The sequence below is a fragment of the Myxine glutinosa genome, chromosome 14 (genome assembly GCF_964187855.1).
Source record: "Myxine glutinosa chromosome 14, kmMyxGlut1.1, whole genome shotgun sequence".
Lineage (NCBI taxonomy): Eukaryota > Metazoa > Chordata > Myxini > Myxiniformes > Myxinidae > Myxine > Myxine glutinosa.
The window spans coordinates 57,867,375-57,889,839 of record NC_136274.1 but is presented as its reverse complement, the minus strand read 5'-3'; the positions used below and the strand labels follow the sequence as shown (position 1 = coordinate 57,889,839).

Sequence of the window (22,465 nt, the reverse complement as noted above, 5' to 3'; positions counted from 1 at the left end):
CTCTTTACGAGCTGGTTTTGTCACTCTCTGAGGGCCAAGGCCTGCTCTAACAGAACACAGCAGGGACACACACTTTAAAGTTGGCAGAGTCGATTCTGCCCATAAATCGTTCTTTTTCAGCAGAGGTTGTGAAATTTGGTCTAAATAAGAGACTCTACCTTCAGGAATTCGATGAATCCTATAGATTTGACCTTTGAACTTAGGCTATTGCAGAAAGTGCATGAAATGGCCTGTTTTTTGTTGGGATTTTCAAAAAAAAATTGGATTAAAAAAAAACTACAACCATGTAGCCAAAACTGAAACTTTAAAATAATGGCTTGACCGCTGGCTCTATGGGGTTAATTGTTCACTTTTTTTTTTTCAGAGATCTCGAAGAATTGCGGAACTCCGCATTGTTGAGGATTTCTCCCATGTACTTGTTTTACGAAATTTTCCACTGACTGCTCAATCCAGTCCGACATCCCTGTGGGTGACAGGTTGAGTCATGCAAATCGAGAATTTGCCAAAAGTACCTTCTAAACAATGTAGAGTCGAACAGAATACAGATGTAGACATAAACCCTTGCATCCCAAACCTAGTTTTGGCTTGCTGATGATGCCTGAATATGGTAACAGCAAATATTTATTGTTAAGACATTGCATTTTGTCTGACATTTGTAGCCAAGGTGTATGTGTCTTCGTTGGACAAACTTTGATGTTATCGTATTTGACGTAACCTACGTATTCTTTGCTTTGCCACAATGCTGGGATTTTTTATTGTTTGTTTTTAAAGATGTTTTCCTTTTGCAAAAACAACGGTGTCCTGGACCGGTAGTCATGTGAACTTGTGAGAATCCATACAAAGTGATGACCGATGGAGATCTTTGGGTTATTTTTTGCTACTGATGTCTGTGCTTACATATTATTTATTTGCCCCGTGCGTTTGAAGCAAAAAATGAGGTTAAGCAATTGTTTCACTTTTTTGTGTGTCTGTCTGTCTGTCTACAAACGTCAGGCTATAATCGAAGAACAACTGATTTTCAATTGAATGTTATATTTTGAACACGAATTGGAACACAAACCTGCAATTTAGCAGTACTTTCTTGGCTCGAATTTGGAAATTGTATGGAATATCGTCCCGATCGCGCATGCGCAGAGAGGATTAAGGTAATTTTTATGGCTTATCCTGTCGGGAAATGCCGTCTGGAACAGCGTTTGTCTGCCCATCCGGTGTATGTATGTATGTATAATGTATGAATGTACAGTATGTATGTATGTATGTATGTATGTATATATGTCCCTCACAAACATCTACCAATCAGAGCTGAGGATCTGGTCACATGACAGGGGTGCAGCATTTAGTAACCATTACAGTTGCATATTTTACTAAAAGGAACTATAATAACCTTCTGTGGAACGTTTTGGGATCCCAGCCGGTGTCGTAAGTTAGGTAGGAGGGTTCAGAAATTCCTAAATACAATTATGATTTCTAAATGTGATCGACACAGACCTTGCTCCCGAATCCGGAAGTGAACAGATGATGACCATTCGCTGGTTTGATAATATCTCAATACAATCGTGATTTAACAGGATATTTTGATATTTTGACTATTTGATACTTTGATATTTGACTCATATTAATTTGTGATTGGAATGATGAGTCATGCTGCTTGGACTGAAAATAGAGATATTGAGTTTAAAGCAGAATGAGGAAATGACGTAAGGGTTTCCATCCATGGCATTCGCAGATTCCCCATTTGCAGATTCGCCATTGACTGGATAGAGCAACATTCAGACGGGTATGTTTTTAGTCCAAGTCCTTCACGAACATACTGTCCATGCCTGACGTTTGACTGAAGGTGACTTAGGAATGTGGAATTCATTGATATTTTAAAAATACTTACATTATTTACTAAATGCTAACTGGATCCCCACTCAAGTCATTATATCCTCTTCAACTAAATATCAAACAAGTCCGGCTACGCCATTGTTAGACTATCGGTCTCGTTTTAGTCTGTTTGCCTATTTGTTTGTCAAACATAATTGGAAATGATTCCAAAGAGGAAACTTATTGTTTTTAGGGCCATCATAAATGACACATACAACTAATGTAACGTGTTAAATAAGGTGGTGTAAAAGATGCTGCAGCAACGGCGGTAAACTTCCGAATTTCTTTTCTACAACACTTAAAATCTTTATTCTATTTCAATTTAATTATTTACTTGAACAATGGAGAACAATACCACCTTGTTGGCACTTTCAAAAACCTTCCTTCAGCAGTACTTGAACAAAATGTTATGGCTTTTACATCATCTCGACCAATGAAATTTGCTGCTCGCAGACCCCGCCAATGTCCTTTTTTCTCAAGACTGTGTAGGGTAAGGTGTTCTATAATTTTTGTCGAGGTTTAGGCTCATAAAAGAAAAGTTATACTCGATGGCAGAACAACAGGGGTTGGAGGGGAAGTGAGTCTTGGCGAGGAGGACATTGAGCCCAAAGCAGTGCTGTTAATATGAACTTTGCACATCCAAGTGACCATTTCACTCTGCCCATTTTGGGTGGTGATACTCGGTACTGTCCTGTGCATTGTTCTGTCCTTGTTTGTCACGAAAGGCATGGTTTATGGCTTCAAAGTAACGGTCCTTTCCAGCTAATGATGCTTGTTTTACGTAGTCTTGTCTCAGGTCTTGGTTTTGCTGATGACCTTTTTATGAAAAATGTTTACAACTTTGTTATTTAGGTGAATTTTTTTGCACATTCCAAACTTCCTTTTGGTTGGCGGGCAATGCTACCGGCCTGTACATGATGATCCATGCTCTCATTGTACCCCTTTTCCTCTTTTTTTTCTCCCTCCATTTTCCCCTTCATATGAAACTCACATGCAGATTTACTCCTCCTTTTGCCTTCCATCGTCACCGTTTGCCGATAGACCCCGAGTGAGCGGGATGCGCCCGTTTTGACCCGCGCGGAGCGGGTGCAGGGTTCCGCAGACGCGTGCTGGGTGCATATGAGGCGCGCAGTGCGTGCGGGCGTTCGGGGCTGCCCGTTAGTATTGGCGGCGCGTCGCAGCCTGCGGATGAGCGAGTGAGGCGAGCTTCGCGGGCGGGTTCGGAAGGCGATGGGTGGGGGAGAGGGGCCGTCCGGAGGGGAGCGCACAGCGCGTGAGCTCGGCGTGGCTCCCGCGTGCACACATCGCTCGCGCCCCGACCAAGGATGGACCGAAGGTGCCCGGTGGTGTCAATAGCTCCCCGCAGTTGACACCGATCAGATGCGTCGTTAACGAGAGGCTGGCGGCAGTTCAGGTGGGACATTTGCAAGCCTTCCAGGCTTCGGGCGGAGGCGCGTGATGTGCAACCGCGTGTCACCCCTGAAACGCGCGGGAATCCGGCAATTTCGATATGTGTACCTGCGACGAACGAGCTCAGTCGGGGCACCTTGGTGTAGTTGGGGAACGTACCTCTTTGTGGACCATTTCGGCACCAATGGGCGTGCACAGTTCCATCAATTTCCCTGGGCATCCACCGTCCCGGCTCTTTTCACGGCCGAGTTTGAACCTCGTCACCCCGTCGTGCACTCTTGGAGACACTTTGTGTAAACCCGAGGGTTCTCCCCGTGTGCACCTTTAATGGAAGGTCATGTTTTCCCGAGTGGGTCGGTCTCTGTCCCGCTCTGTCTGTGTCTTTCAGTCTCTGTTTTTCTCTCTCTGCCTCTCTCTCGAAGTCTATGTCTCTCAGCTCTCTATATCTCGGAAGGTGTTTCCACAGTACCTTCATTAATGTGATGCGGCCAGCAGAGGGCATTGACTGCGCGTTTACTTGGTTCACAGTGTGTGTACCCGATATATTTTGCGATAAGAAAAGGCGAAATGAAAGTTTGGGATTGTGCACGTGACTTCAATAATCGTCCACAATAGGACACCTGTCGTCATGAAGTGATGATGTCTCCGTAGTCATGCCAACCGCTCGGTAACCATGCTCGGTCTTCCTACCCCGGTATGGTGTGATGTGCGTATGGCGTATGGGGTGGTAGGCTACTGATGCACTCAATGGGTGCACCCAACACGTTTAACGCGGAGGGTTCAAACAAGGGCTGGATTTTGAGTCATGAAAGTCGACTCCATTTATTTCAGATTGACCACTTGCGTGATAATGACGTCATACTTCATCAGACATTTATTTTGATAGAATGCCAGACATAGACTCTTGAGAATAAGGAATCACTTAACCTTTACCACGGAAAACTGGCCTCGATCTGAATGTAATTGGACAGACAAGGCACCTCTCATTTGCTGAAGATATTCGATGATTAATTAATCCCGATAGACATTATAAGAAAATTAATTACGATAACCTAAGGGTGTCGTTTCAGTAACCCTTGGTGTCGCACATTTATCCTTTTCAGACTATTTCCCTCCTGTATGGTCTCTCCAGCTCGAGTTCTTGAGGTTAGGGTTAGGGTTAGAGTTAGAGTTAGGCTTAGACTTAGGGTTAGGGTTAGGGTTAGGGTTAGGGTTAGAGTTAGAGTTAGGCTTAGACTTAGGGTTAGGGTTAGGGTTAGGGTTAGGGTTAGGGTTAGGGTTAGGGTTAGGGTTAGGGTTAGAGTTAGAGTTAGGCTTAGGCTTAGGGTTAGGGTTAGGGTTCGGGTTAGGGTTAGGGTTAGGGTTAGCAGCATTCTCGCCTCCTGCACACGAATCAGGTTCTCCGTACGAAAGGCGGCGCTGTACGATTTGCAAGAGAATTATAACGACCCGAGCCCCCGTTTTGATTGATTCCGCCTCTGCCGAGCCCTATTCCGCTGCCCCCAAGAGGACACCAGGGCTAACCGCCATGAATGCGTAACTGGCGTGGGGTCGTCACTCATAAACCGTGGATATAGTCGCTGCTGGTGATGTACATGCTTTACTTACTGTACATTGTGTGTGCTTTGGGGAAAACCCTTTGTGGATGCTTTTCTTCCATGTACAAAACACCATGCTGGGAATAGACGAGAAATGGAAGAACATTTGTTGCCTTTTTTGCTTTGTCCTTTGGAAGTATTTGCCTAAAACATTATGAACTCGTTCACTCACTTACGTGAAACGATTTGCCATTGAATTTTCATCCAATTGTAGCCTTTCAGATATTCCAGCCAAATTCAGGTGTTAAAAAAACACCAAGATTTATTTTGTCATTTATGGCATCTGTTGGGCTTCACAAGGACATTTTATATCTGTTTTTGGGAAGAGACTTTGCAGAGAGTGTGTGTTGTGTAAGAGTTATTGAGGATCAGGATTCCATTGAAACTGTGATAAGTGCCAGGATCTAGCCCCAGTCACCAGCCAGGTTGAAGGCTCAATTCGGTGCAATGATCATACTTTGAAGAAGTCCAGGAGGTGGTCTTCTTGGGTCGTACACCAGATGCGCACTTAGAACTGACAGGTGTTGGAGGAATCAGGACCATTGGAAAGCGTCTCGCAGATACACACACACACACACACACACACACACACACACACACACACACACACACACACGCAAGCTAGGCCTTGTGTTTGATTGATTGTGGGAGGAATTTATAATTTGCTAAGGGTGCAGCAATACATCACGTACTCGAAGGAAATGATATCGTGAGATCTAGCATACACCAAAGACCGGTGTTGGCAGAGGTGTCCTCTGCCTTAACGTCCTTTCGAGGTGTTAGGGTTAGGGTTAGTTGTTATTGTTGTTGTTGTTGCTGTATAGTCCCGGACAGTTCTCTTGAACAAGCCCGCGGCATAGAGACAACTGATTTATCTCCCAGGAGCGACCCAGAGATCCCCCACATCCAGGATGGTGTACTCCCGCCTTCCTGAAGTCAGGGCCACGACAGACTTAGAGAAAGAAAAAGAGAGACAAGAGGGAAAGGGTCGGTCCGTGGGGACCTATCAGCACTCTGATTGTGACCGCTCTTCCCTGCCGAATCTGGGCAGCAGGGAAGAATGGTGGAAGATTTGGCCCCAACTAATGTTAGGGGGGGGGGGGTACAACCACCGCGAAGAGGCATCCCCGATAGTTTAGAGTTAATTAAACACATTGATGGCTTCCCCTGAATGGAAAACACCAGGATGGCAGTTTATGGCAAGTTCAATGTTCAAACCCAGGCTAGAGAGTACAACAGCGAGTTTGTATACCTCGAGGCTCTCCTGCCAGCGATTCCTGTAAAAAGTAAAAGTAATTATAACATCCACACTATCGCAAAGACGAAGCATTTCGCATGACCTTCCTGACATGGTTCCACTTCAATCTACCAACATTTTTTTCCAAACTAGAAGAGTACTGGGTGGAGCACATTTCTCCCTCCGCCAGGCTGAAGACATTACATTTTGTATTCCCCTGATAGATCATATCTAGATCTGGACCTGAACCAAAATCGAATCAGCTTATTCTTCTCACCAAACAAACTCATCAACTTGATTCTTCTATAACCCAAACACAACTTTTTAAGATATCGTGATCTATATTGTTTTTGGCCCCTTTTCTCAATGGTGAAGAATCATTTATATAAATTAACAAAACCTCGTATCCGGATCCAGATTCAAATCTTCACCAAAATCGAACCAATTTTTCCTTGTCACACACACAACCTGTCCACCAGGTTTCGTCCGAATCCGAACAATACCTTTTTGAGATATCCTGTTCACAGTCAGATAAACAGACAGACAGACAGACAGTGGTGAAAAAACCTCAGTCCACCTTAGGTGGCGGAGGTAATTAAAAAATGATCGTATCTGGATCCGGATCTGGATCTTCACCAAAATCCAATAAATTCGTCCTTGTCACACACCCAAATTGTCCACCAAATTTCGTCTGAATCCGTCCATAACTTTTTGAGTTATCCTGCTCACAGACAGACAGACAGACAGACAAACAAGGATGAAAACATGACTTCCCGTCCACCTTCGGTGGCGGAGATAATAACTTGTAAGTTCCGTGTGTAAGTGACAAGACAATGGCTGCAGCCGAGCGATGATGGTGAACTGCAAGCTCGGGTTCCATTGTAAGTTCTGCGCCTGACAAGGATTTAATAAGAAAACGGATTTCCTGCAGGATTAGCGAACGCGACTCGAAAATTCGAAATTCCTTCTCGGAAACTGCACTTCATGCTCGGAATAACATGAGCGGCCATGTATATTCATACACACATCCTTTAATGTAAGCTGGGAAGGTCTCAGCATATACAGTATCGTCTCCATCCGTTGAGAACTCAGAAATTTAAATCTTACACCGAAGCACATGCATTCTATATACATATATATTCCTCATTTTCCATTTCATACATTCCTTTCATACGCTCCTCCATTTGCATTTCCATTCATACATTGCTCGAATACTTTATAACAGTGATAATGCTTCCTGGTTGTAATTGGTGGGTGCAACACAATGTGACAATGTGGCAGATGGCACTTGTTGGGCTGAAATACAATCTGGCCTCAATTGTCACAGTCAGTGCGGCATCATAAGCCAATATGTGTATATATATATACAGACTTGGCATTTAATATGGAATTTTTTTTTTTGTGGGGGTGAACTTACTTTTCAACATGTCCTAGAACCAAAAGTTCGTTGGAATTATGTTGAAATTATTCTAGATTTTGTTAACGTGACCTTTAAAAGAAACAAAAACCACATTTGACATTTCAAAACAAATAAATTGATCCTTGAAAGTGATGTAAACTGATATCGAACTCAATTCATGGACAGTACTTTGTTAAACTTCTGTACGTTTTCCAGAAGTATCTCTTTATTTTGCACATTAGCCCAATTTTTTTTTAACAAAAACAAAAGTAAAATTACGACTGGGATTACGGACAGTAAAATTACAGTTCAGTACTTCGTGTAACCCCCACGAGCATTGAGGAGAGCACGTACACGTTGAGGCATGCTGTTCACGAGATTTGCCAAGGTTTGGACAGGAATCGCTTGCCATGCAGTGACAATAGCCTGCTGCAATTCACGCACAGAGGTCGGCTGCTGGTCCAAGTGGTCGATTTGACGCGTTAATTCAGCCCACAAGTTCTCTATCGGATTAATATCCGGGGATATGGCAGGCCACTCCATATGCTCTACACCACGGTCAGCAAGAAAGTGTTGGATCATGCGAGCATGATGATGCCGTGCATTGTCATCTTGGAAGACAAAGTTTCCTCGACAGGCTGCACGAGCAAATGGAAGCAATGTTTCTTCCAGAATGGCCCTGTACTTGAACTGGTTCAGGTTTCCATTTAGAACAACCAGATGAGTTTTGCCCCCTGCATGAAAAGCAGCTCAAATGGTCACCCCACCACCTCCAGCTTGGACTCTTGGCACTATACAATCTTTGTTGTAGGCTTCATGCACTTGTCTGCGCACTCGGACGCGGCCATCTTGAAGATAGACCAGAAATCTAGACTCGTCACTGAAGATCATGTGAGTCCAGTGTCCTGGCTGCCATTGACGGTGCTCTCTGGCCCACTGCAATCGGCGCTGGCGGTGTTGTCTGGTCAGGCGTTGCTTTCTCAGGGGACGCCTGGCACGATAGCCTGCTTGAACCAGTCATTGGTTGACTAGCCTTCTGGATACAGGCACATTTGTCAGTTGCGGGCACTCAGCCCTAAGCCGATTAGCTGACTTGGTACGGCCATTGCGGACTAACCGGTGCAGCTGGCGATCATCCCTCCTTGTGGTTCTGCGGGGACGTCCTGGCCTCGGTATTGGAGTAGGGATACCCCTCTGAGCATTGCGTTTCAGGATCTTTGACACCTGACCTTGAGTGATGCCATACTGCCGAGCAATAGCACGCTCTTTCATGCCGTAATTTCGTAAAGCCACCACTCCATGACAAACAGCATTGTCGAGTTGATGGACCATCTCCAGAGGAAGCGGCAATAACTTTTGGAGACGTGCAGCAGTTGTTTTCCACTAATACAGAATGCAACAACCCTTGTATACCTGACTGTGAAGCCAATCGTCAAATGCACCTGTCCGTACATTTTGCCACGCCACCTGTGATATAATCCTGTTGTTGACTTCTTGCTGCGACAGACAATCAGTGACATGGTTCTTTCAACAAATAAATCACCAAAGTGTAAAAGAAACTCACCAGATTGATATACCGAGTTAAGAAAGTAAACCCAAGTCAAGAAAAAAAAACAATTCCATATTAAATGCCAAGTCTGTATATATACACAAATAATTAAGTTAAGCACCCCTACACAACGAATTAAGGTAAGCACCCCCTAATATATATTCTTTGTGTATATGTATACATTGGCATATATTCTAAGGTATGTGAGATCAAATAATGATTGGTATGACATTAGCAATTATCCATTGATGAAATTGAGTGATCAAAGTGAAAAAAAGTGATTGGTTGAGTCAGTGATCCGATCACGTGGGTCCTACACACGTTATTGACGCAAAGATCGCTAGAGGTCTTCTCAGAACAATGACTGTACGTTAGAAAACATAAACGTCATCCACACTGTCCGTGATGGACCTATAGCTCCATACTCAAATTGAGGTGAAAATATGCCTAAAATTCCCAAAAAATTTCACCTTAAATTATTCAGAATAAAATATTGAAAACGGCATGATTGTTATGTTTTTATGTGACCATAATATCACTTCTCCAGAAAATATAGCAATATCATGGGTATATTACACTGTTTTGACGACAACAAACTTGTAATGTGCGAGGTTGTAAAAAAACGGGGGGGGGTGCTTAACTTAATTCTTTGTGTATATATACATATATATATTTATATATATATATATATATATATATATATATATATACATACATACATACATACATACATACATACATACATAGATACATACAGTCGTGGCCAGAAATATTAGCACCCTTGCACTATTTTCAAAGAATTCATCATTTCTTCCAGAAAATTGTTGAAATTTAAAAATATTTTGGTATCCATGTATGTATTTCTTTGGTTTGAAATGAAAAAAAAAAAAAATGCAGAATAAATAATTAAACCGTAGATTGTGCCACACAGAAATCCTAAAATGGCCCGGATAATATTATTGGCACCTTTTAGAAGTTATAAGAAATAATTGGATTTCAAGCAGGTGATTCTCCTTTACTTTGGAATTGAACTCACCTGTGGTGAGTTGCAGATGCCTGTAATATAAAAATCACTCATTATATTCTCTCTATATTTATATATACTCTCTATATATACTCATCTCTATATATATTTATATATACTCATCATTATATACTCTCTATATCATTATATAGAGAGTTGGAATGGAGAAAAGGAGTCATTCTGCTGTTTTGTGTCACTGTGTGTACCGCAATGAGTGTGGAGAAAAGAAAGAAAACCAGAGAATTGTCTGAGAAGTTCAGACACAAGATTGTAGCCAAGCATGGACCATCTCAAGACTACAAGTCGATCTCCAGAGACCTTGATGTTCATGGGTCCACCGTACACAATGTTATCAGGAAGGTTAAGGCCCATGGCACTGTTGCAAACCTCCCTGGACGTGGCCGCAAGATAAAACTTGATCGAAGATTGCAGCGAAGGATTGTTCGAATTGGTGGAGAAAGCACCTTGATCAACTGCCAAACAGATTCAAGATGACCTTCAGACACAAGGTACAACAGTTTCAACTCCCAGCATCCATTGCCAACTCAATGAAAGGGGGTTCCATGGTAGGAGACCCAGGAAGACACCACTGCTGAAAGAGAGACATAAGAAAGCCCGAATGGAGTTTTCCAAAACACACCTGAACAAGCCAAAATCCTTCTGGGAGAATGTCCTGTGGACATATGAGACCAAATTAGAGCTTTTGTTAAAGCACATCATCTCTATGTTTACAGAAATCAAAATGAAGCCTTCAAAGAAAAGAACACCTTCCATACATTCAAACATGGAGGAGGTTCAGTGATATTTTGGGGTTGCTGTGCTGCCTCTGGCACTGGGTACCTTGAATGTGTGCATGGCATCATGAAATCAGGAGATTACCAAGGCATTTTGGAGCACAATGTTGAACCCAGTGTCAGAAAGCTGGGTCTCCGTCATAGGTCATGGGTCTTGCAGCAGGACAACGACCCCAAACACGCTTCAAAAAGCACCCAGAAATGGTTCTAGACAAAACGCTGGACTGTTCTGAAGTGGCCAACAATGAGTCCAGATCTAAATCTCATTGAACACCTGTGGAGAGATCTGAAAACAGCAGTTGTGAGAAGGTACCCTTCAAATCTGGGAAAACTGGAGCAGTTTGCTCAAGAAGAGTGGGCCAAACTGCCAGTAGAGAGGTGTAGGACGCTCATCATGGCGAAAGGAAGTTCAGTTATTTTGTCCAAAGGCTGTGCTACCAAAGGCTGTGACACCCTAGTCTCGGGTGTCAATAATTTTGTCAATGCCATTTTTTTTTTCTGATTTAAAAGAATATATTAAGTTGTGAATCAAAAACAAAGGTTCTGTAATATTAACATTGAAATAAGGAATTGTTGAGACCCAATACTTTTGTCAATTTCAACTTATTTTTAGAGAAAATGTGAGTTATTTGAGAAAAGTGCAAGGGTGCCAAATTTGAGAAAAGTGCACCAATATATATATATATATATATATATATATATATATATATATATATATATATGCGTGTGAGTGTGTGTTTGGATGGCGTGTATATATGGCGTGTATATATATATGTCGTTCTGCACTGTCTTATGGGTTACACCTGATGGCATGCAGTCATTAAATCACAAGGTAACAACATGTGATAGGTGTGAGCAACAACCAATATCGCCCTCTCTTTTATTAAATTACTTTTTGTATAACATTCATATATATATATATCTGTATATATATATATATATATATATATATATATATATATATATATATATATATATATATATATATATATACATACAGTGCATTCAGAAAGTATTCAGACCCCTTCACTTTTTTCACATTTTGTTATGTTGCAGCCTTATGCTGAAATCGTTTAAATTCATTTTTTCCCTCATCAATCTACACTCAATACCCCATAATTACAAAGAGAAAACAGGATTTTAGAAAGTTTTGCAAATTTATTAAAAAGAAAAAATTTAAATATCACATTGACATAAGTATTCAGACCCTTTGCTATGACACTTGAAATTTAGCTCAGGTGCCTCCCATTTCTCTTGATCATCTTTGAGATGTTTCTACACCTTGAATGGAGTCCACCTGTGGTAAATTCAATTGATTGGACATGATTTGGAAAGGCACACACCTGTCTATATAAGGTCTCCATATGTATAAGGCCTCCATAATTCTTAAATGGAAGAAGTTTGGAAAAACCAGGACTCTTCCTAGAGCTGGCCGCCCGGCCAAACTGAGCAATCGGGGGAGAAGGGCCTTGGTAAGAGAGGTGAACAAGAACCCGATGGTCACTCGGGCTGAGCTCCAGAGATCCTGTGTGGAGATGAGAGAAACTTCCAGAAGGACAACCATCACTGCAACACTCCACCGATCTGGGATTTATGGCAGAGTGGCCAGACGGAAGCCTCTCCTCAGTGAAAGACACATGAAAGCCCGCTTGGAGTTTGCAAAAAAGCACCTAAAGGACTCTCAGACTGTGAGAAACAAGATTCTGTGGTCTGATGGAACCAAGATTGAACTCTTTGGCCTCAATTTTAAGCGTCATGTCTGAAGGAAACCAGGCACAGCTCATCACCTGCCCAACCTGCCCATACCATCCCAACGGTGAAGCAATGAAGCATGGTGGTGGCTGCATCATGTTGTGGGGGTGTTTTTCAGCAGCAGGAACTGGGGGACTGGTCAGGGTTGAGGGAACAATGAACGGAGCAAAGTACAGAGATATCCTTAATGAAAACCTGAAACAGAGCGCTCAGGACCTCAGACTGGGCCAAAGGTTCACCTTCCAACAGGACAATGACCCGAAGCACACAGCCAAGACAAAGCAGCAGTGGCTTAGGGACAACTCTGTGAAGGTCCTTGAGTGGCCCAGCCAGAGCCCTGACTTGAACCCAATCGAACATCTCTGGAGAGACCTGAAAATGTCTGTCCACCGACGGTCCCCATCCAACCTTACAGAGCTTGAGAGGATCTGCAGAGAAGAATGGCAGAAAATCCCCAAATCCAGGTGTGCAAAGCTTGTCGTGTCATACCCAAGAAGACTCGAGGCTGTAATCGCTGCCAAAGGTGCTTCAACTAAGTACTGAGTTAAGGGTCTGAATAGTTATGTCAATGTGATATTTCAATTTTTTCTTTTTAATAAATTTGCAAAACTTTCTAAAATCCTGTTTTATCTTTGTCATTATGGGGTATTGAGTGTACATTGATGAGGGAAAAAATGAATTTAAACGATTTCAGCATAAGGCTGCAACATAACAAAATGTGAAAAAAGTGAAAAAGTGTTTATTTAAATTACTAGGACGTGCCCGTACGTGGGTGCCCGTTCCTTGCCAAAAAAAAAAAAAAAAATGTCTTCGCCCATGCATGCATGGGCGTGCCCATGGGCCCATGGGCGTGCCCGTAAGTGCGTGATGTGACCGTACAATGAATGTATCGTCCCGACGCCGCAGCTCGGATGGCGCTGCAGTTAATCGGGCCTGTATCGGCAGAGTTATTATAAACGTGTACTACAATCGATCGTACCTTACAGCGTCTGCTCGCCACGTTCAGCATCAGTACGTCATCACTATGACTATCCGTAAGTCCGGAAGTGACGTCCTCATTTGACTGTCCGGAAGGTCGCATATCGCAGTTACGATGAATCGCAAATTAGTTTTAATTAGTTTTAAAACATAGTTTAACGCCAACATAGCGCCAACATAGTTTGCCAACGTGAAATAAATGAATACGCTCTCAAATGTGCCGTCCGAGGCAGAGTCTGTTCGCCACGTTCGGCACACGTGATAGCTCGCTGCTCTCTGATTGGTTGAATCGTTTTTTGGACATAGCTCGGTAACTACTTCTCCGATTAATATGAAACCTTGAAAAGGCACATCCTCAGGTCCCCAGCAATATACCTGGCAAGTTTCAAGTATATCGGACCCGTGGTTGTCGAGAAACAGCGGTCACAGACACACATACACACACACATACACACACACATACACACACACATACACACACACATACACACACACATACACACAGAGATTACTGGAATTATAGATAGATACATTGGACTACAAAATGTAAATGTTTCATGATATTTGTTGTATTATATCACTTTTATCTATCAATATTGTTGAAATGAAGATCAAATAGCTGTATGTTGAAATATATTGAAAAAGTCTATATATATATATATATATATATATATATATATATATATATATATACATATATATATATATATATATATATATATATATATATATATATATATATATATATATATATATATATATATATATATATATATATACTGAAACGCAAAAGAAACTTACCACCTTTGAAACCTTTAAATATCAACAATAACACTGCGTGTAGTAAATGTGTGAACTTATTTGTGGACAATAGTGTCCTCACTGTCAGACAAAACGGTCACGGATGGTCACTTGAACCTTCAATGGTCACTTCATAGCACAGCTGTTGAACAGCCGTTTTGACTGTCAGTGATTAGCCAAGAGGTACGGGATGATTTTAATGAGCTGCACGTGATGTCTTGATATTGGCTTTAAAAAGGCCAGTGCAAAATGGGCATTTTGACCGAAAAATTTGACCATTTTGACCAACTTCAAAAAGACCGAAAACACAAAAGAAACTTACCACCTTTGAAACCTTTAAATATCAACAATAACACTGCGTATAGTAAATGTGTGAACTTATTTGTGGACAATAGTGTCCTCACTGTCAGACAAAACGGTCATGGATGGTCACTTGAACCTTCAATGGTCACTTCATAGCACAGCTGTTGAACAGCCGTTTTGACTGTCAGTGATTAGCCAAGGGGTACGGGATGATTTTAATGAGCTGCACGTGATGTCTTGATATTGGCTTTAAAAAGGCCAGTGCAAAATGGGCATTTCAATCAACATGCCACGATTGTCAAGGGATCAACGGCAGCGTGCCCTGGGCATGCTGCAAGGTGGACTGAGCTACCGTGAGGTGGCACGTCGCCTTGGCTGTTCACACCAGACGATATCGGCCCTGGTGGACAGAGACACCCTCCACAACTCTGCAGATGACAGACCTCGATCAGGGAGGCCAAGAGTCACCACTGCAAGGCAGGATAGGCAGATGGTCCGAAGTCACCTGCGGGATCGATTCCGTCCAGCATCCCGCACTGCGGCAGAAACTCCGGGGCGTGCAACCCCACGGATCTCCAATGATACTGCACGAAGACGACTGCATGACTGTGGTCTGACTGCCAGAAGACCATACAGAGGCCCCGTGATGACGGTTGCCCATCGCCGCAACCGTCAGAGATGGTGCCAGCAGCATCAGCGGTGGACCTTGGCGCAGTGGAACGAGGTCGCTTTCAGCGATGAGTCAAGGTTCTGTGTGGACAGTCCTGATGGGCGTGAGTGTGTCTGGAGAAGAACTGGCGAGCGATATGCCGATTGTTGCGTGCGTCAAGCCAACAGGTGGGGTGGCCCAAGTGTGATGGTGTGGGCAGCCATATCAGGCCGGTACAGGACGCCACTGGTGGTTGTGGATGGGAACCTTAACGCCCAGCGGTATGTGGATAACATCCTGCGACCTCATCTGCTGCCATTCCTGCTAGACCACCCAGAACTGAGAACCTTTCAGCATGACAACGCTCGTCCCCATGCTGCTCGCTTTACCACTGCATTTCTCCAAGGCGAGAACATCAACACCATGCAGTGGCCTGCGCTCTCCCCTGACCTGAATCCCATAGAGCACCTGTGGGATGAGCTTGGGAGACGCGTAGTTGGCAGGGCCAGGACACGGGCAGAGCTGCTTCAGACATTGAGGACTGAGTGGGACAGAATCCAGCAGCAATCCATCCAAAGACTGGTAGGCAGTATACGCCGACGATGCACTGCCATTATCCAAAACAATGGTGGCCATACACGCTATTGAAAGGGGACTGACATTGCACCCTGTGCTGTTCTGTACTGTAGAACAAACTGATGAGATGGTGTATCTTAGTCAAAAACTTGACATGTCATCAATAAAATGCCAATGTTTCAATTAGCAATTGTTGGTTTGTTTTATTTTGAACTGTTACAATTTTATGACATTTCAAACAAGTGGTAAATTTCTTTTGCGTTTTCGGTCTTTTTGAAGTTGGTCAAAATGGTCAAAATGGTCAAATTTTTCGGTCAAAATGCCCATTTTGCACTGGCCTTTTTAAAGCCAATATCAAGACATCACGTGCAGCTCATTAAAATCATCCCGTACCCCTTGGCTAATCACTGACAGTCAAAACGGCTGTTCAACAGCTGTGCTATGAAGTGACCATTGAAGGTTCAAGTGACTATCCGTGACCGTTTTGTCTGACAGCGAGGACACTATTGTCCACAAATAAGTTCACACATTTACTATACGCAGTGTTATTGTTGATATTTAAAGGTTTCAAAGGTGGTAAGTTTCTTTTGTGTTTTCGGTCTTTTTGAAGTTGGTCAAAATGGTCAAATTTTTCGGTCAAAATGCCCATTTTGCACTGGCCTTTTTAAAGCCAATATCAAGACATCACGTGCAGCTCATTAAAATCATCCCGTACCCCTTGGCTAATCACTGACAGTCAAAACGGCTGTTCAACAGCTGTGCTATGAAGTGACCATTGAAGGTTCAAGTGACCATCCGTGACCGTTTTGTCTGACAGCGAGGACACTATTGTCCACAAATAAGTTCACACATTTACTACACGCAGTGTTATTGTTGATATTTAAAGGTTTCAAAGGTGGTAAGTTTCTTTTGCGTTTCAGTATATAAAGCGCGGCGTTACGCGCGCTGCTTGTGAGCAAGGAGGAAGCGGACAAGCGGTAACATATAAACGTCTTTATTGTAAGAGCACACTGTAACACTGAACTCCTCCGGGCTGGTCGCCCGGTGTATATCATGAGGCCACGCCTACCCCTCGGGCGTGGCCACCGCCCACTTGGTGCGTGGAATGATGTCACCACGCCAGTGGGCTTTTGTGTCCGCCACACGCGCCCCCCCAGAATTCCCGCGCACCTGGAAGGCCAGTTTGCGGGGCAGACGAATGACCCGGCCGAAGCGCCCCCTGGCGATCGGCGGCGTCCGGGTTGCAGGGATGCCAGGTGGGATGCCCCTGGCTGCCCCTGGGATGGGTGCAGGACCGGGGGGCGGCGTGGCGGCGGGGCTGGGCGGTGCCGGGGGTCCGCCCGCAGGAGGGCGGCCCCGACGTGGGGGTCGGGCCACTGGCGGTGGATGGTCCACATCGAGGTGGGCCGGCTTGAGGCGGTCTACCGAAACGCGGTCAGGAGTACCGCCGATGTCCAGGGTGAAGTGCTTCGCCCCGGTCTCCAGCACGCGGAAAGGTCCGTCGTACGGGGGCCGCAGTGGTGTCCGATGGGCATCGTGGCGGACGAAGACGTACTCCGCCGTGCGAAGCTCCGGGGCGACGTGCTTCGGTGGGTGCCCGTGGCATGCCGTTGGCACCGGGGCGAACCTCTGGGCGGTCTCTTGCAGAGCGGAGCGCTGCTGTGCCGCGGACCATGGTGCCGTGGAGTTGGGGAGGAACTCGCCCGGCACCCGCAGCGGTTGCCCGAAGACCAACTCCACCGCGGATGCGCGCAGGTCCTCCTTGGGCGCCGTCCGGAGGCCCAGCAGGACCCAGGGGAGCCTGTCGACCCAGCCGCAGTCGCGGAGGGTGGCCCGGAGCGCGGCCTTCAATGAGCGGTGAAATCGCTCACACAGGCCGTTAGCCTGGGGGTGGTAGGCCGTGGTTCGGTGCAGCCGGACCCCAAGCCCCTGCGCAACCGCCCCCCAGAGCTCCGAGGTGAACTGGGGGCCGCGGTCGGATGAGATGTCTGAGAGGGCGCCGAACCGGGCGACCCAGGTGGCGATGAAAGCCTGCGCGACATCGGCCGCCGTTGTCGACGCCAAGGGCACGGCCTCCGGCCACTGGGTGGTGCGGTCCAGCATGGTGAGGACGTAGGTGAAACCCTGCGAGGGGGGCAGAGGTCCCACCAGGTCCACGTGGACGTGGTCAAACCGGCGTTCCGGCACCGTGAACGGGGCCAACGGGGCCTGGGTGTGCCGGTGCACCTTGGCGCGCTGGCACGCGAGGCACGTCCTGGCCAACCGCGGACGGCCTTCCGGAGGCCATGCCAGACGAACTTGTCGGCGATCAGCCTTTGGGAGGCCCTCGCGCCCGGGTGGGACAGGCCGTGGATGGCGTCAAACACCTGGCGCTGCCAGCCCGCGGGCACGATGGGGTGAGGACGCCCGAGGGAGACGTCGCACAAGAGGGCCGCGCCCACGCCGTCGAACGGCACCTCGGTGACGCGGAGGCCCGTGACGGCGGTCCGCAAGGCCTGGACGTCGGGGTCAGCGGCCTGGTCCGCTGCCATCCGGGCATAGTCGATGCCGAGGTGGTCTGCGTGGGCGACGGCCCGGGAAAGGCAATCCGCCACGGGGTTGTCCTTCCCCGCGACGTGCTGGATGTCCGTCGTGTACTCGGACACGGCCAAGAGGTGACGCTGCTGCCGGGCCGACCACGGCTCGGTGACCTTGCTCATCGCGAAGATCAGCGGCTTGTGGTCGACGAAGGCAGTGAACGCCCGGCCCTCGAGCAGATGGCGGAAGTGCCTGACCGCCAAGTGAAGTCCGAGCAACTCGCGGTCGAAGGTACTGTAACGGCGTTCGGGCGGGCGAAGCTGCCGGCTAAAGAACGCCAGCGGTTGCCAAGCTCCACGCACCCATTGCTCGTGCACCGCGCCCACCGCGTAGTCTGAGGCATCGGTGGTGAGGGCGATCGGTGCATCGGGCGCCGGGGTGCGCGAGCATGGTGGCGTTAGCCAAGGCGAGCTTCGCGCCCGTGAACGCCGTGTCCATCTGCTCGGTCCAGGTAACGTCGCCTTTGCCCGGCTTACCTAGGAGAGCTTCGTGCAGGGGGCACAGGAGTTGGGCGATACGGGGCAGGAACCGATGGTAAAAGTTCACCATGCCCAGGAACTCCTGCAGCCCTCTGATCGTGCGGGGGCGCGGAAACCCCTTCACCACCTCCACCTTGGCTGGCAGGGGGACGGCTCCGTGCCTAGTGACACGGTGCCCCAGAAAATCGATTGTGGCGGCGCCAAACCGGCACTTTGCGGGGTTCACAATCAGGCCATGCTGGCCCAGGCGTTCGAAGAGCGTGCGGAGGTGGCGTAGGTGCTCTTCGCGGGACGCGCTGGCGACGAGGATATCGTCCAGGTAGACGTAGACAAAGTCCAAGTCGCGCAGGACGCTGTCCATCAGTCGCTGGAACGCCTGAGCCGCATTCTTCAGACCGAAGGGCATGCGCAGGAACTCGAAGAGTCCGAATGGCATGATGACCGCCGTCTTCGGGACGTCCTCCGGCCTGACGGGGACCTGATGGTAGCCGCGTATGAGGTCCACCTTCGAGAAGAAGGACCTGCCCGCCAAACGGGCAGAAAAGTCCTGAATGTGGGGGACGGGGTAGCGGCCGGGAGTCGTGGCGTCATTGAGACGGCGATAGTCCCCGCACGGTCGCCATCCCCCGCCGGGCTTCGGCACGATGTGCAGCGGCGACGCCCAAGCGCTCTCTGAGCGCCGAACGATGCCGAGTCGCTGCAGGGTAGCGAACGCCGCTTTTGCCACCGCCAGCTTCGTCGGCTCGAGGCGGCGTGCCCGGGCGTAGACCGGTGGCCCGACGGTGGGGATGTGATGGGCCACCCCGTGCTTGACGGCCCCCGCCGAGAAGGTGGGCCGCGTGAGGGCCGGGAAGCCGGCGAGGAGGCGGGTGAATGCGTCCGCTGCCGGAAGCGTACAGACCAACGTGGCCGGAACCGAATCGTTCGGCAAGCCGCTTGGCAAGCCGCCCGTTGAGCTGGGCAACGCACAAGCGAGCGAGCTGAACGTCTCGGCCTGGACAAGCCGTCTGCGCTTGACGTCGACCAGGAGCCCATTAGCGCACAGGAAGTCCGCGCCAAGCAGTGCCATGGGCACGTCGGCGGTGACGAACGTCCATCGGAAAACCTGCCCTCCAAACCGCAGAGAGAGGCAGCGTTTTCCGTACGTACGGATGGGCGTCCCGTTCGCGGCAAGCAGCGCGGGGCCCCCACCCGCGGCGTGCTTGTCTGACGTGCCGGCGGGAATGACACTCACCTGCGCTCCCGTGTTGCACAGGTAACGGCGCCCGGAGAAGGTGTCCGTTATGAACAGCAGGCTGCTCGAACGGCCGGCGCTCATCGCCACTATTGAGCGCCGGCCCGGGCATTTCCCGACCCGTTCAAGGAGCACGGCGGATGACACCGCCGAGCTTCGTGGCCGAACTTGGCGTGGAACCAGCACCAGGTGGTGGAGCTGGAGGAGCGCGGCTGGCTCCGCCAGGCCGGTGGAGTTGGCGGGTTTCCCCGCGGTGGCGGTTTTCGCCGCGGCGGTGGGCGGGGCGTGGCGGCGCTCACGAGGCGCGTATCAGCATGCTGCTGAACATCAGCGTGCTGTAGAAGCTGATGCTGTGGAACATGCTGCTGAACATCAGCGTCGAGGGCCGTGACGGCCACGCCGACGCTCGCCCGCGTGTCCGAAGCGGCGAAGTACCTGTCCGCCTCGGCTGCCAATGCTCGGGGTTCCGTTCGCTCGGTCCCGGCCAACGCGAGGCGAACCTGCGCTGGAAGTTGGCGCCGGAAAAGCGCCCGGAATAGCGAAACGGGGGCTTCGTCGCCCAACAGTGACAGCATATGGTCCATTCGGACCGACGGGCGCGTCTCACCGAGCTCGGGGAGATCCAGGAGGCGGTCGGCCCGTGCGTCGTCCGTGAGGCCGAACGTGGCTAGGAATAGCCGCTTGAGTGCCTCGTACTTGTGGCCGTCTGGTGGGTGGCGAAGGACGGACACAACTCGAGCGGCCGTGCCGGGCCCGAGGGAGGCGACGACATGGCAGTAGCGCAGGTCGTCGTTGGTGAGGCGCCGAAGCTGAAATTGGGCTTCGCCTTGAACGAACCAGACTTCGGCCTGGGCCTCCCAAAATTCGGGAAGTTTAATCGCCATTGCCTTGTCGTTGGCCATTGCAATGGCGTCGTGTTCGGAAGGATCGCTACGGCAGATCCAACGTCGAGGGTCACCAGTAAAGCGCGGCGTTACGCGCGCTGCTTGTGAGCAAGGAGGAAGCGGACAAGCGGTAACATATAAACGTCTTTATTGTAAGAGCACACTGAAACACTGAACTCCTCCGGGCTGGTCGCCCGGTGTATATCATGAGGCCACGCCTACCCCTCGGGCGTGGCCACCGCCCACTTGGTGCGTGGAATGATGTCACCACGCCAGTGGGCTTTTGTGTCCGCCACAATATATATATATATATATATATATATATATATATATATATATATATATATATATATATATATATATATATATATATATATATATATATATATATATATATATATATACTAGCTTGTGATGGTGAGGTGGTTATACCACCACAAGCTGGGAGGCACCCCACATATAAAGGAGGAGTGTCTGGTGTGTGTGTGTGTGTGTCTGTCTGGATGTCCGCTTATAACTCAAGAACTACACATCGGAGAAAAGTTTTAGACACAGATTCGGAATCAGCATAAAATCCCGGTGGTTTTAGGCTACGTTTTATTTTAATATCAATGGTTTAAAAAAAACCCCGCCAGCTGCAATTCCATGGTGTAGTTTGTGGCGGCGCTAGACGTTCGGGTTGTATTGCAATGGTTTGTCGGGTTTGGCTGTGGGTCCAGAATAGGTCCCATTTCCTTATGTTCTTCCACTTTTATTTTGATTTTTCTGTTACAACGCCTTCTTTATCTACCTTATATCCCCCCGACGAGGCCTCTACATAATTTCATGCGGCAGAATTTCGTGCATTTTGAGTGAAAGAAGTGAGACGAATTGTAGGAGGAAGAAGAGGCGCGGTCACCTCGATCGTGAGTGGAAATGGCGGGGAATTGCGTTTGTATCGCAAAGTAAAGGATCTGCATTCATTTCTGAACTTGCATTGGTGGATTCTTATGCATCTGCATTATTTTTCATTAAAAAAAACTTTATGTTGAACTTGAAGGCTTCATGCACGGACTTTATATATAGTCCTCATTGAGGTAAAAATAAAAGTAAAAAGCCTGCTATCGCTTGCCACGCTAGCCGTTCCCCCCTCCCCCCTCTCCCCCTCTCCCCCTCTCTCCCCCTCCCCCTCTCCCCCCTCCCCCCTCTCCCCCCTCCCTCCCCACCCCCTCCCCCTCCCTACCCTCTCCCTCCCCTCCCCCCTTCCCCTCCACTCCCCCTCCCCTCCCCCTCCCCCTCCACTCCGCCATCCCCTCCCCCTCCACTCCGCCATCCCCTCCACCTCCCCCTCCCCCTCCTCCTCCCCCCTCCCCCCT

General features: G+C 47.9%; 1 protein-coding gene across 1 annotated transcript in view; it reads left to right on the top strand.

Moving 5' to 3' along the window:
* Positions 1-2,966: 2,966 nt before the first annotated feature.
* The window catches only part of LOC137439811 (glutamate receptor ionotropic, kainate 2), a 426,037-nt gene continuing 406,538 nt past the window's right edge, over positions 2,967-22,465 (top strand). Inside the window, exon 1 of the mRNA XM_068135931.2 lies at positions 2,967-3,280. The gene's annotated coding sequence lies outside the window, so the exon portion shown is untranslated. The remainder of the gene's footprint in view (positions 3,281-22,465) is intronic.